The 16,268-nt window shown below is 36.2% G+C and overlaps 1 protein-coding gene across 18 annotated transcripts in view; it reads left to right on the forward strand.

Moving 5' to 3' along the window:
- Positions 1 to 16,268, forward strand: part of FLRT2 (fibronectin leucine rich transmembrane protein 2) — a 124,511-nt gene that overhangs the window by 24,572 nt on the left and 83,671 nt on the right. The window lies entirely within an intron of this gene.

Consider the following 16,268-nt stretch of genomic DNA (forward strand, 5'->3'; position numbering starts at 1 on the left):
GTTGTACTCATAATTTAAATAGGGATTTCTCCTAAACACAATTCTCAGATTTCTTTTCTTTTCTTTTTTTTAATCAGAAAACTCATTTACCCAAATCAGTAGCAAAAGAGATATCAGAAAAGGCATATATAGAAGAAAACACACACACGTACACATGTGTGCATGTATGTGTGTGTATGTGTAACACACAATACAGAGTTAACGAGTTGTCCTACTAAAAGTAAGGTAACTTGGTTCAATCAAGAAATGATCCTGGATCTCACCCAAGGGGAACACTCCCCCAAATCTCTGGAATATAGAGGTGAGAATAAGGAGGTGAATGAGACAGCTAGGTCTTCTCATGTTTTTTCCAGACTCTTTTCCTTTAGCAATCTGAAGTAGGGCTTCCCTCTTCCATCTTCTCTCTGGATGTAGACTGGATCTATTGTTTTAGCTTAGTGAAAGATCAGATAGGGCCCCTGTTGCTCCTTATAGATGTTTGTATTCCTATAATGAGGGCTGACTCTATGGGGATAGGAAACAGCCTAGTCCATGGCCAGCCTATATTCGATGTCTTTCCAATTTATCAGGGCATGAGGCAATTCTGTTAACTGGTATGGCCTTCCAAAAATTCAGTCCCACATTCCTGCTACAATAAGGCATCTTTACTTAAATCTTCAGGTGCTCTAGATTGTATCTTCTTGTAGTTTCCAAAAAAAAAGATGCTTCTCTGCTGCTATTTTAGCAGAACTTCTCAGTTGACCCCACTTAGCACTTCCGTATTGGTTTGGTTTATGAAGTATTAATTCTTTATTTCAGAAAGATTGTAGTTGGCTTATCAAAGTGGTGGGTAAGAGGCAGCCAGTGAACCTAGAGGAGCCTGGACTCAGCATTGGTTGACCACTAAGGAAGGACTCCTTTCTGGTCAGCACTTTCTTCTATACCTGTCTTGGAGGAGGTCAAACTTCCTTGCTCATTAGCTGGATCAGCTGTGGCATCTACTGAGCTTCAGATTTGGCCCACCTGACAGATCTAGGGAGTTCTGGTGCTTGAAGGAATCCGAGAGGAGGAAATGAGGATGGAGAATATATTCCAGGCATAGCCACAGCCATTGAAAATGCTGATGAGGAGATATAGCATCTTCTTTAAGGATCAGAAAAGAAGCAGGTCATTGGATCATAGAGTATGTGGAGGAGATTCTCAGATTTCTTTTTCTAAGCATGTAATAGGTCTCACTGCCATCTACAAATGTACTAACAGATTAATTGACCTAATGAAAAGCCTTTGTCATTCTCCTTACCTACTCAAAAATATTTTATGACTCTCTTGCTTAATGTATAGAGTTGTTTCAACCTTGTATTCAAAATTCAATCCTTTTACACATGAACTATTCATACATGATATCCTTTGAACATACTGCAGGTTTTCCTTGCCCTGTCTTTTCTTCATACTGCTCCCTGTGCTTAGGACATGTCACCCATCCTCACTGACAACTGAGCTGATTGCTAGATTTTCAGTATTACCACCTCAGAAATTGGCAAATGTGTCAAATCAGGCCTTGATTTTATTATTCTGTTTACTGCCCAGATTTAGTGATGGAAAAAAAAAATGTTAATAATGTATATTCAACTTATAAATGTGTCCTGTCTACATTTAAAGAGCCTGCTGTTAAACATTTACCAGCAAAACCCTGTTATAAGGCCCAAGGCCCTCCTTCATAAATTTTCCCCTTTCTTTCCCAAATGGTCATTTTTCTGTATGCTCATACTTGTTTACTTTCTATGGGATAATAGTTTCTCTATATGTCTTATTTTCTCTACTAGATTATAAACTTATTGAAGGCTAGCACTGTACTGTATTTATCTTATTTTCTCCAGTATCCAAATCAGTTGTACATACTCTGTATACTTCATGTCATTAGTGTGAGGGACTCCCTTCACTGATACAGATCTGAAACTCATTTATGAGGGCCTCCAACAGCACTAAGAGGTTAAGGAATTGGATTTTTGTATGTATTAGAGGCAGGGTTAGAATCCAGATTTTATTTACCTTGGGATTATAGAATTATAGCTTTAGAGCTGATATGGACCTTAGGGACCACTGAGTCTAACCCCCTCATCTTAGATAAAGCACAGTGGATAAAGTACTGAATATAGAACCTGGAAGACCTGATTCAAATCTTGCCTCAAAACACTATCTGTGTGATCCTGAATAAATCATTTAACACCCTGTGCCTCAGTTTCTACAGTTTTAAAATGGGAATAGTCATAGCACCTGCCTCACAGGCTTGTTGTATGGTCCAAATAAGATAATATGTAAAGTACCTGGTAAACCTTAAAGTGCTAATAACTCTTATTATTATATCATATTTCATCATATTACATCATATTATCATTGCAGAAACTGAGGCACAGAGATCTAGAGGGACTTGCTTAGGGTCATTTTTCTGATAGCAGAAATTTGAACTGAGATTTGAATTGATGTCTACTCATTCTAAGTCTAGTGCCGTATCCACTGCACCACAGTCACTTTCTTATTATGTGCTTAATAAATCTTGAGTAGTTTGCTAATTGCTACTCTGCCTTCATTCTTGATGGTTGGCACATATATATGTGATACCTGTTGCCTTCTAAAAACATAACTGACTCATAACATTGAACAAATTGGTGATCAAATTATGCAGTAGAAACATACTTTTTGCTTTAAAATAAAATCATATATAGCTTGCACTTGAGGAGCAACATGACAAAGAGTGAAGCCATTTATGCCAAGGATATGATCCTGGTAAGAGGGTGTAGTGAAAGATAACCTATAAATAGCTCTCTTCTCTCCATCTCAGATAATTCCTGGGTTCCCAAGTGCAGAGAACTCAGGAAAGCTGGAAGAGGAAAAAGGAATGACCTTGCCACAATATAATTCTTATAGGAAAAAAAAAAATTTCCTTCTTGAACCTTCACTCCCAGTCCCTTCCATATCTCATAATAAATGCCCCTGTCCAGGGTGTTTCTGTGATCCTGTGACTGTTTCAGGTTTAGAAACTAACTTTTTGAGTAAACTCATTAGCATCTTTTGGGAGACTTCCTTTTTACCAAGGTGAATAGAGGCCCTTATCCTGGCTCCCTTTATCACTAGAGTGATGCAAGCAGCTCTGTTGCCTTGCTGATTTTTGGAGTTTGGAGAATTGACATTTGGTCTTAATCCCTTAGGGTGTATGAGGGTGGGGGTAGGTGTGGACTAAGTATCCTGGATGAGGTTTGTTGTTCAATCATTTCAGCCATGGCTGACTCTTTGTGACCCCTTTAGGGGTTTTCTTGGCATAGATACTGGAGTGGTTTGCTATTTCATTCTCCAACTCTGGGTGAAGTTAGAGGCTTATGAATCAGAGCAGGCCAGAGGAACAATAAGGAAGAAAGGACATGGCTGTAGAAGAAATATGGAGCACATGGAAGGGAACAAGGAAGTCAGACCTAGGTAGAATTAGCTAATTCAGCACAGGAGGAACGGGGTGGCCAGTAGAATTGAGAAGGAATCAAATGCAAAACATTCTTGGACCATCCTACTCCATGTATTATCCTTATTCTCTGAAGAAAACAAACTTTGTCCAACCCTGGATGTCCGAGAGAAAAGAAAACAGGCCACAGTTCTCTGGGGAAGGGACACTGGGCCTTCTGAAGGAAAAGTAATTGGGTAGTAAGCACATTATAACAAAGATGTCATGGAAAAATCTGCAGAGTGTTTAGGAGAGAGAAAAACCAACGGGAGAAATGAGCAACTATCTATAAAATTCTGTGTCTACATCTGCTTTAAAGAGCCATGTCAATGCATATATACTTTATAAGAAAATAGAGCCAGAATGCTTCGAAGGAAGATGAAGACAGCACAACATAGTCTGAAAAAGGCCCCCTTAAACATTAGTGGAGTAAAACTCCAAGAACCTTCAGAAAGTTTCAGAAGATCAATCAAAGATTTAAGTAAAAACAGTTTAAAAAATACAGGAAGAAATTAGAGTTGTTAAGGAAGAAAACAGCAAGTATAAGCAGATATGGGGGAATTTAGGCTGAAGGACAGATACCCCAATGGTAGATTCCTTGAAAAAGTGGACAATGGAAATAGAATGCAAAAATCAGTGGTGGAAGGAAAAATAACAGAACAAAGTTAAAATCAAGCTTGGAAAGGCCTATGAGTGTTGAACTTGAAGATAGAATACAAAGAGATGATCTAAGGCATTATAAAAAAGAAATCCCAAGTAGCCATATCCTATAGAATCACATAGAAAAATGGCCCAGGAATATTGGAAGAAGGCTAAGTAGAGATTCGGATAGAATATTCCCTAGAACCCGAGAAACTCCAAGTTTAACTTATAAAGAACCATCTTAGTAATTTCAAAATTCCATTACCAAAGAAAAAATACATAGCCAGCAAGGAAATAGACACTTCCAATTCTAAGATTCAATTAAAATAGCAATTCTTTGGTTATGAGAGATCCAAGGGAAAATTAGAACATAATATTATGAGCAACAAAGATGATTCATTCCAAAATAACATCCTGCAAAACTGAATTTTTTAAAAAGGATTCATTAAGAGAAGACTTTGAATCATTCCTTTAACATAATAAACCCATAGGTGAGTATTGTTTGAAAAATGTAAACTGACCACACTATCAGGAAGTTAAATCCTGCCAGATAATAATGAAAGTCTGGAAAATAAAATGTTTGTTTTCATGTGGCTAGGGCTAGAGAAGGACATGCATGTGAGGTAAGGGAGTCATTGGTTATTTCATTTTATAAAACTATACAAACAGACCTACATAGAGTAATTCACACAAGATGGGGTCTTACCAAGTCTGGAAATCCATTGGGGGCTTCTCACAATGTTCCTCTACATGATTTATATTACATATCCTTAAACTAAGCCTGTCTGGATGCGGTTGTTTTAGTTATTGGGGATGGCTGCATATTTTGTGGTTTGGGTTGTTCTAGGGAACTTTTCTAGAGTGCTTACCTATGTAAATTTAATGCCAACAGGAGATGGTTATATAATGGGGTCACGCTGCAGACCTTTCCAACAGTAACCCTCTGTAGCTGCTCCCTACTCAGTCCACCTTTTGACCAGAGATTAGCATTCATTGTTAATCTCAAATTAGTATCTTTTATTGAAAAGGCACTGGGGTATTGAAGTGGTACATATTGGCCTCCAGAAATGCAATTCCTTCTGCTACTTTGCTAATTCAAATCCCCCTCCAAACTAACTCTTGTGTTGTCACCAGACTTAGTGGCACAAGTACTCTATCAGGTCTACCATATCATTTTGAGAATAATATCACTAAATATAACATGTAATATATATAATAATATAACTAATATCTGATTGTTAGAGCACTATAAGGTGAAAGTTAAGGAAAACTGTGGTTTTGGGGGGAATGTCATCGTCACACCAATGGTTATATCAAATTCTTCTTGGGTTTTGTTAATTAGTTCACCCTGGGAAGTAGAGAGCTGTAAAATGATCTGGTATACCTGTGAGTTTTGCTATAAGTGAAAGAATGGATGAATGAATAAATGAATTAATAAAATAATTATTAAGCATTCACTACATGCAAAGCACTGTGCTGAGCACCATAGAACGTGCTTTGAGAGTTCACATTCTAACAGAGACAACACATCTGGAAGGTTTCAGCTGTAAGTCAGATGGAAAGGTCCTGTGATTCTTAGAGCATTGTTGCAAAGTTTATGGTAATGGTTTTTCTTTCATGCTATTTCCCCTAATAAAACTGTATCAGTTTCTGATGTTGAACAATTTAACAGTCCTTAACCAGGGACTTGGGTGGCAAAAAGGTTCTATGCCAATTTGACTTATTTAAGGTTCTATGCCAATTTGACTGATTTTTTTTCACAAAAACAATTTTCTCTTCCTAAATTACAACATTTGTGGACTTGCGTTGGCATAGCGATCATATGAGAGATTCATCACAAAGTACTTAGATGTCTTCTTCAATAGTCAGAGGAATTAACTGTGAAAGAGAGAGGGAAACACTGTTAATAATAGCCCCAAATTGTTCTGTTACCTGTAGGTTTGAATGTTTACCAATTGACTTTTCATGTGTACTATGTCAAAACTTCCTCTGCTCTGCTTAATTTTGGGTAAAAGTCTGAAATTTTGGAGAAAATCATTTGATGGAGTATTTTTCCATTATTCAGGCCTGTTTGATCCATGGTCTAACAGGTGGAAATTTTTCTTTTTCCAAGGGAAGAAGCAGTATAATGGGGAATGGATCTCACCACTTTTTGGCAGAATTGTTTTTCTTACTTTCCCAGAAAATTACATCCACCAGGAACTCATTTAAAATTTTAATGTGCTACTCAGAGCACTGCAGTAGGTGGCCCTCTGGCATTTTCCCTGTGCATGTTGGGTTGCTGATTTCATCAGCTTGAACCCCTTTACCAGGATCAACGTGAGGTCATGAGCAATAAGCAAGATATATTTATAGGTCCAGGTGGTTCTGCTTCATGCAGCAAGGTCTACAGCTTACAATTAAGACAGGGTTCGAGTATTTTCAAGTTAAGTTGACTATTAGCATGTATTGGAAGTGGTTTTCAGTTTTAGCACAATACATGGCAGCTGTAAATAGGTTATAATAGGAGGGTTTGTATTTTTAGGAGACAAATCGACATGGTACAAAACCAATACTAAACTGAGAGAGATATGGAAATTTGTTACAGGCCTAGTACAGAGAGTAGATAACAAGAATGTAGAAGGCTTATCACTCCAAAATGGGGAGTTTAAACACATAGTTATTCTCTTCTAGTCATGTCTCTCATTTGATCTTTGTTTCTATATGAGAAAGATACCTAGATAAGTATGTTCTTTCAAAGAAAATCATTTACAAAGGTGTATTAATCTCAAAGATATAACAAAAATAAACATAAATGTTTCCCTCTACACTACTTCAGTGGGGAAAATGAGAGAGGAAGATTACGTTCATAGCTTTATCTCAGCTACTACATAACATTAGTCCCACCAAGTTTACATTCAAAACTTCTTCTTGGTTGGAGTCTCCCCAGGACATCACTACTGGTCTGGTCTCAACATCTAGTCTGTATTCTTAGACTTTTAGATCTCCATGGCTTGTTGTTCCTGGCCAAATCAGAAACTTCACTCCCTCTAACTGGAACTGAAAAGAATGACCAGAAAGGACATTTTATGGGGGAGGGAGGGTGGCATGTGGTCCAAAGGGAGAATGAATGGGGAAGAAAGTGACCCTCAGGTCACTTCATCTTATTACATGTAGTCCTTCGCCCTCAGACATGAGTGCCAGGTATATGCTTATTAGTAGTGACAATGTAAAGTATTTCAAGCAAAGAAATATCAGCACTTACACAAGTATGAAAATCTCACCGCATTGTACCAAGTTCAGTGTTCTCATCCCTCTCATGGTACTCTTTCCATATTGGGTTTCTGGAAAGGATGGTTTGGTAAGAGAGGAAAGAAAAGGTCATTCTTTGAAAGGTATTTTGATTTTATATATCCCTGTGGCTTAAATGTATAATAGTTGCCAGTATAGAAACATATTATAGAGTTCTGTCAAGATGATCTATAGGAGGGAGGATGGTACTTTGTTTTTATAACTGGGGGAAAAAAGTTGACTCATCTTATGCTGTCACTAGAGTGTGTAGCTATTGGCTGTGTTGAAAAAACTTTGTGTTCACACAGAAATCCTTTTTGCAATTAAAATTCAGACTCCCCAGGGCCTCTTCTACCTTTGTACCAAAACTAAATTAGTTCTGATAAACCAGTGTATACAGCATCTATGAAATTATGCATAAAATCACTAAAGTCTATCTTCCATGGTAGTGGTCTCATGGTGGTGGTGGCAATAGGTAAGATTACTTCAATAGGATTCTTACTTGGATTCATAGATGTAGCTCCTAATATAGTAACCACAGAAGAAAAAACCTTTAAGTAATCAGGAAATAGAAAAATGTTTCAATTCAGGCAAGGTATCATATAAAATGGGCAGCTAGGTAGTATAGTAAATAGAGTGCCGGGCCTGGAGTCAGCAAGACCTTAGTTCAAATGAATCCTCAGATAACTTACTAGCTGAGTGACCTTGGGCAAGTCACTTAATTCTGTTTGCCTCAGCTTCCTCATCTATAAAATAAATTGGAGAAGGAAATGGAAAACCACTTTAATATCTTTGCCAAGAAAATCCCAAAGGATTCCTAACTGAAATGACTGTAATGAATGAGATCATATAAAATATAGGCCAGTATTAAGTAAAATGAAAATTAACTCAAACACCTAGTTGCATGACGTGGTTGACTTAAAACAACTTCTAATAATAACTCATATAATATCACAGTTTTGCTTTGAGAGAGGGTAAGCACAATAAAATACCTTCACCATTCTAAGGGCTCCAACTTCATAACAGTGATATATTTCTAAGACAATAATGTGTTTCCATCACATAGAAGGTAAGACATTACAGTCAGTAAAAGATTTAAGGATAAACTCCTATATCTAATGACTTCCATTCCTGTACACTTATAATATTGGGAGGGACAGAGATATACATAGAGACAGATAAGGTACATATGTGGGGAGCAGAATAAATACAGAATGTGCTTAAGAAAATGTGCTCCAGATGCTAAAATATCTGAATTTTTCAAAATATCAATTCCATCCAGGGAAACATGGAACTAAATTCAGAATATCATTTAGTCACATAAAAGTTTATCTTGTTTTCATTATAATTCACAATAAACCCATCAAGTTTTTTTTTTCCATTAAAAATTTTGCCTCCCCCCATTTTTTGTGGTATCATAAATATAACTGTTACAGAGAAATAGAAACAAATCTCAGTAACAATAGAGAGTAGATCTTGTTGATTTTTCTTTGTTGCCTTCTCTCCCTCTTTGAAATGCTGAAATCAAAAGGAAAAAAAAAAATCTCAAAATGGAATCCATTTTCAACTAAGTAGGAGAAAGTTCATTACTGGAAAACTCCCATTTCTTTATAAATTGATTCTGATTTTATTTTATTTTTTAAAAAAACCTAGAAAAAATAAGTGCCATCATTCACTCATTCATACAATAAAACAAAAACATCATCACCAACCACAGAAAAGGTTAAAATGACAGCTGAATTTCCTGGGATTCATTCTGTCTTAGAACTTTCTCTACTTATTAGGAAGGAAGAGCCAGAAAGGTAGTCCTCCTCTTTCATCCCATGTTCCTAGCACCAAATTTGAAGGGTTTTTGTGAAGGAAAAAAAAAATCTGTCTTTGAGAGATTGAAGCTCTGTTTTTGTTATTGTGGTTTGGTTGATTAGTCATGTCCAATTCTTCATGACCCTGTTTGAGGTTTTCTGGGCAAAGATACTGGAATGGTTTGCCATTTCCTTCTACAGTTCATTTTACAGATGAGGAAACTGAAGTAAACAGGGTTAAATGAATTGCCCAGAATCACACAGTAAGTATCTGCAAGCAGATTTGAATTCAGGTCCTTCTGACTCCAGGTCTGACCTCTATTTACAGTAACTGTCTTCTGGATTTTATTTTCTAAAACCCTTTTTAGTAGCATTTTGGGCTGGTTGCTTGCTGTTTCTTCCTGCCAGGCTCAATAGTGGCCAAAAAAAATGGAGAAGGCAATGTTAAAGTATTATATGAGGAGGAGGGAGTGTCAACACCTTAATTTGTTTCCTAGGCATCTGTTTTAACTGATTTGCAAAGTAACTTTATAATTTTGCTTGTTACTCTTATTTAGTTTAAAGCAGCCTAAGCACTGTGTGCCAGGAGGAATTCTTCTTGTCCATCTTAATTTCCTTTTTAATCTAACAAGCTAAGTCCTTGGACATCCTAGGATGTATTTGTTCCCCTGAGTGAAATGTCTGAGAAGCATAAAGAGTTCTCAGGTCACTGGATTCTAGGGATATACATATACACACATACGCACATATATATATGTATATATATATGTATATGTATATATATATGTATATCTGGCCATCCTAGAACTGAAGCGGGGAGAGGATAGAAAATATTGCTTCATTCTTATTTTCCCTTTGAAGTTTAGTCAACATTATTTTAGGGCTTTTATCACTGCATTCACTTATGCTGGGATCTTGAAGCCATGAAACAGACATGGAACTTCTAATGCTTCTGTTCATTCAATCTAAGAGTATGGAGCTGTTCATGATGTCCTCTCAGTGCCTGATTATAATGCAACTTCCCAGGTCTTCCTTAGGGACACAGGTACAAGCAACATAGGTAAGGCAGTAGTGGTTGAAATGGGGTAGTTTACTAAGTCTGAAAGTCACATGGTGCTTCACACAAGGGGTCTTTAATACATTTTACAATTCTTGAACTCAGGTTAAATCTTACTTCCTAGATGCAGCCTTTATAGTTATCAAGATTGCCTGCTTTATTTTGTTTTTTGGGGGGACATTCTGAAAAGCTTCCTAGAGAGCTTATCTAAATAAATTTAAGATCAGGAGGAAGGAATTATAAAACAGACCATCCAGTTAATGTTTCCTAGAGTAAGTCTGTACTTGCTCCCTCCACAAAGAGGGAAGAGGCTGAGTTTGGGTATAGCAAGCAAGAGACCAATCTTTGAGCATCCTGAAATTACTTGACAGAGGCAGGAGGGTGTGAAACAAGGGTCTTGTAACAAATGTGCTGATGCAACTTATCAAGAAGTCAGCTTCCACAAGAAGGTGTCCTGGATCTCACTACTAAGTTTTCCTTTGAACAAAGAAGTGCTTGGATCCCTGGGAAGGCATGGCTCTTAAAAGATTGGACAGGGGTCATGGGTCCAAAGGAAGGGATGATATGATATCAAAAGGGATAAGCATTTAAGAAGAAAAGAAAAAAAAAAAGGTTTCTTCTCTTTGTACCCTGTTCCATTCATTAAACTAGAGAATTCCTGGGAACAGATTATACAAAATCCTAGAAAGAGGTAAAGAGTGAAAAAGGGAACGGAATGAAAAGAATGCTTTTTGGAAAGGGATATTACAAATTAATATCAGTAAAAGAAAGGATGAGATGAAGTAGAAGGGAGGATGATGTACTTATCTGACCTGGAAAAGGACAAAACAAGTGAAAGAGAAAACAATAAGCATAAACTCAAGAAGCTTGAGAATGGGAAGGAATGGGAAGTGTTCAGACTATGTTCAGAATAAGCATATCGAACTACAGCAAATAAGCATTGACTTAAAGAGCGGGTTAATTCATATACATGTAAATATTTATACATCTTTTTATATATTTCTATATACAGATGCTATGTATTTTATGGAAGAAAACATGAGGTCACTAATTAACCTATAAGATAACTTGCTTAAGTTCCTCATGAAAGAGAGTTTTTACTGGATGAGAAATGGGTAAGAAAACAAAAGCTAAAAATTTGCTGCAAACGAAATCACATTTAAAACAAATAGGAATACAGAGAAAAATAATAGGTGACAGAACAAAATCAAATATGCTTCAGGTAACTTTCAAAGCAGACTTTTCCAACATCTCAGTAAGGCAATAGTAAAAATGACTAAATTCAAAAGAGACAAACAGGTAAATGGCCTTATACTCAAAGGAGCAATAGATGACGGTGATTATCATCACCGTCATCTATTGTATTCACTGCATATATTATCATAATCACTATGAGTATGAAATAACAATAAATGCATATGCCACAGAGTATGGCAGCTAAGTTTTTAACAGCTCACTATGCTCTGAAAATGTACATAACAAGTTCACTGTAAGTTGGGTCATATAAGCCTACTGAAGATAGATACTACAAACAGAATTATGTATTCTGTACTGCGAATGATACATTCTTCCTTATTGTTACAAAATTACTTTTTGAACACTCATAAAGTTGTGCCAAACTCAGAAAGAAATGGGTCCCTGCAGATCAAATATTGACTTGAGAAACACAAAATTAACATTATCTATATTGTTTGTGTATACAAATACATACACACATATACATATACACATATGCATGTATATATGCATATATATATATTTTGTCATCATTTCCCAAATATATTTTAATCTGGCTCATGCTACACTTGAGAGATTTCTGGTTTGTGGTAGGAAAGTTGGCTGCTTTCACCAAGAATTTACTTTCTTCAGTATTATCTATAACATTTTCTTTGGATATTGTAATTTCTCTAGTATTTGTTAGTTAGATGGGTAGATTAATGGATTCAGTCAGGCATCTTTTCAAAGAAGACTAAAACACCATACAAGGCACAATTAGCAGTACTTTGTAAAAAAAATGAATTTCATTTAAGAACTCCTTCTGATGATATAAGAAGTTAATGTGATCTCCCTGTAGAGACCATCTTACAATTAATTTTGTATATAATGTCAGTCTTCATACTTCACAGTTTGCGATTATGTGGAATTTGGTGTAAAGTCAGACTCCATCCAAGGAACTTTAATTACAAAAGGTAAAATCATAGACAACCTCCTAGTAAGATTTGAGACTCAAGAACAATACACTACCCCAAAGCTGTGTTTTCAGTTACATACTTCTTATATATTGTCTTTCCAAACCAGAATATATAAAATATGAACAAATCATTTTAGAAGAGGTGAGAGGGAACCACATGACATCCTCTTAACTTCAAGAAGAAAATACAGGACTATCTTCTCCTTGAAATTCTTTTCCATCCCATTATATCTTTTTTTGTAATAAAAAATTGAGCAAAATCCAATAACCAAAAATGAGAGCGAAATAATCAGAATCATGAGAATGGGCAGCTGCTTGCATGTTTTAAAATGAGGAGTAGAGCACAGGCCAATCTGCCTGGATAAATGTCAATATGCATTATTAAATGAAACAGTGGTAAAATATAGACTGTCAAAAGCATTTTTCTTTCAGAGACATGGGAAGAATTGAAATGCATTTTCAAAGGAGAAATTTCTTTCAGTGTTTCTTCAATCATTTTCTTTTTGAAGCGTTAATTATAGGGCACCCTACTATCTAATGCTTTCAGTTTAAAATCACCTTACAGTAGAAAGGGGGAAGAAGCAATTTTTCATCTGAAAAGGAGCCAAAGCACTAGGGTGTTTATTCATCAGAGATTTCTTTTTATCATACTTGACTCATTAAATCAACATTTTGTTTTTAATATTTTTTCAGAACACACACATTAACCATACTATTGTTTCTTTACAGTGATGGCTGTGATATGGCTCCTGGCAGGTCAACCATTCACCCTTTAGAAGTAACACAGCTAGAAATGCAGCAGCTGATTACTCTGAAAGCTAGATTAAGTAATAGTTAATTTAATAATAACTTACATTTTTTATAGCAGTGTAGCAATAATGGGTAGAAGGTTGATCTCAGAGTCAAAATATACAGTTTTAAGCACTGACTGACATATTCTGACTGCAGGACCATTGTCTCCACAGTGCCTCAGATGACTCTCCAGGAGTCTCTTTGTGATTTGTAGTAGAGGAATCTCCAGACTTGGACTGATCAATCTATCTAACATACACAGATATATGCCTGCATACACACATATACGTGTATTCATATGCATGAATATACGTATATTTATTGTGCAATGTACAGACCCTAGACAACAGGTTATTTGTGCAGAGGAGACTATCTGTTTCAGATTCTGAGAGAGACAGTTGATGTTATCTGCCTTGACAGTTCATGACCTTTGAAAACCTTAAAATGCTATGTAAATACTAATTACTATTTATATGAACAGTAACAACAACACCAAATAATAATAATTTGGCTGGGACATAAATATGTTTCAGAATTCCAAGAAGAGCACTGACCAAGTTGTTTAACTCTGAGTTCAGTTCTGAGATAGCAGTTGCTCATTTGAACAGACAAGCTCAAGAATGTTGATCCAAGTGGATAGCACCATGTGCTTCAGTGATTGAATGTGGATAAATGAAGAATCAGAGAACTTTTTGGTTAATAACTAGAAAGATAAATGTAGATACTAGAACAATTCTAACATTGTGGTATAAATGCTTCTAAAATTGTCCTCTGCTCTCCAACTGCGGTATAAATGTGGTATAAATATCTGATTGTAGGCAAAAGATGAGAATATGGTTTCTGCGTAACAGTAGGGTCATTTGTAGAAAAGACTCAGGTGCTAAAGCAAGAAAGATTAGAAGATGAAAGCAGAGAGACGTAGCTCTCTTCAGTGTCACTTGTTCCCAGGCAGATTAGTTGGCCAATGAGAGGCTGGTGTGTGTTCTAATGCTACCTGTTGCTAAGAAGATGAATACAAAGGAGAAACAGAAAAATAACTGCTTTCTATTATTAGACTTGTAGCTGAGAATAAGAAGAAAGAGTACAAGGAATATACTATTTCGTATTATGATTTTCTGTTGAGAAGAAGGGAAGTCAGAAGATACTTCTCTGCATTATCCTCAGGTGTTGAGAGGTGGAGAAGAATCCCACAAAGGAATAGAGTTGGAGTTTCTGCCAACTTTAGGATAACAGTTGTTGCCTTTTTGTAAAAGAGCATACTGGCACTTCAAGAGAAGGTATCAACTAACCCTAAATCTATTCTTGGTGAGTAGTGTGAATAGCTTGGGAGAAGAAGTTAAGAAAAGCCGCCCACTGGGCTCACTAGTCTGGCTGAGATGGCATGGACAATGAAATGTCTGTCAGTCAAGCACAGAGGAGATCAGCTTAGTTTAGCAGTAGTAATGTGGAACCACATAGCTGTTAATCAGAGAACTTCTATAGTTCCTGAGATAGAAAGAGGACACCAACAGCATGATTCCAGAATTGTGATTTGTCCTGATCACCTTTTTTCCTCATATGTGTGCTTTACATGGGATTCTAGATGAATGTCCATACTCCCACATATACTGTATATATTGGTAGGAGAAAATAGTTGAGGCTTATGGGTAGAATGTTAAGTAAATATTATATGAAGTTGGGGAATAGAGAACACTTTCAGGGGCATTTCAAGTTTCTTGTGATTCTCAGAGTATAATAAAATCTTTGAATTAATGATAACAATAATGATATCTTTATGTAACATTTTATAGTTTGCAAAGTGTTTTACATATATTGTCTCATTTTATCCTCAGAACAACACTGAGCAGCAAGTGATATTATTTTTCTCATTTTAAAAATGAGGAAACTGAGGTAGGCATGTGAAATGACTTTCCCAGAGTAATATAAGGAACTCAGGAAGGATTTAAATTCAGATCTGATCTTAAGATGAAAGTTTACTGTTTTTCTTTAATAATTTGAATTCACGAGTGCTTTGTACTTCTTAATGTACTTTAACATTTCTGACCTCATTTCATTTTTATAAAACCTTGTTAATTGGACAGGTCAGGGTGCTTTATCCTTATTTTATGAGTAAAGAAATACACAGACTAATTTGTTTAAGGTCACCTAGCTAGCCAGCTTAAGAGTTTGAAGCTTCAAGGTGTTTTGGCTTTGAAGTCAGGGCTTTTATTAGATATGAGACGTGCCCTAGAGATGGGGGCAGGAGTTGCTCTCTAGTCTTAACTAGAATAACAGAATACCCCTCCAAGGGAATGTGGAATTATCTTTCTCATCAGTCTTTCTCAAAGCCCCAAAGGTCTTTTAAGAAATCTCAGTTGGGCAAGAAGATTTCATTTTTCCTAGTTTCAGCCACTGGATGCCAAAGCACCAAATCATTGGCTGGAATCAGGAAACATATGGGGAGGAAAATGCCTCAATCCATCAGAATTAAAAGTAAAATAGCATAAGGAAGAATGACTGTATATGAAAGCAAATCTTCATGGAAAGAATTCAGACTATATAATGAATTACTTGTAACATCCACAAATCAATTTTGATTATGAAAATTGAGAGGTGCCATGTGCGATTGCTACCGGCCTGCTTGCTCAGGGGCTGTGTAAATTCTTTAGGGGAATTAAAAATAAGAAGTGTTTTACTCTCTGTTCCATTCTGCAGTTAGAACTCTGTGACTAGGAAAAATGCAGAATACCAATTACTCTGTTACTTTAATTACTCTCCTAATTATAACGATAACCTCGTCACATTGAACAGAATTCCCCAAACAGGAAAAAAAAAATCAACCTTTTCATTGCACTAATACTTGATCATTTTTACCTTATTACCAGCTCACTGTCAGTGCTTAGAACTTTATTTTTCCTTCCATGGAATAGTTTTCTTTTTCTATGATGGCACAGCTGGGGTCCCACTCAGTGCGAATAATGAATCTACTGAAGTGGTCACATGTATTTGAATTCACACTGCATATTTCCTTTGGGCTGAAACCAGCGACTGTATTTTACATAATTA

The sequence above is a fragment of the Notamacropus eugenii genome, chromosome 7 (genome assembly GCF_028372415.1).
Source record: "Notamacropus eugenii isolate mMacEug1 chromosome 7, mMacEug1.pri_v2, whole genome shotgun sequence".
Classification (NCBI taxonomy): Eukaryota; Metazoa; Chordata; class Mammalia; order Diprotodontia; family Macropodidae; genus Notamacropus; species Notamacropus eugenii.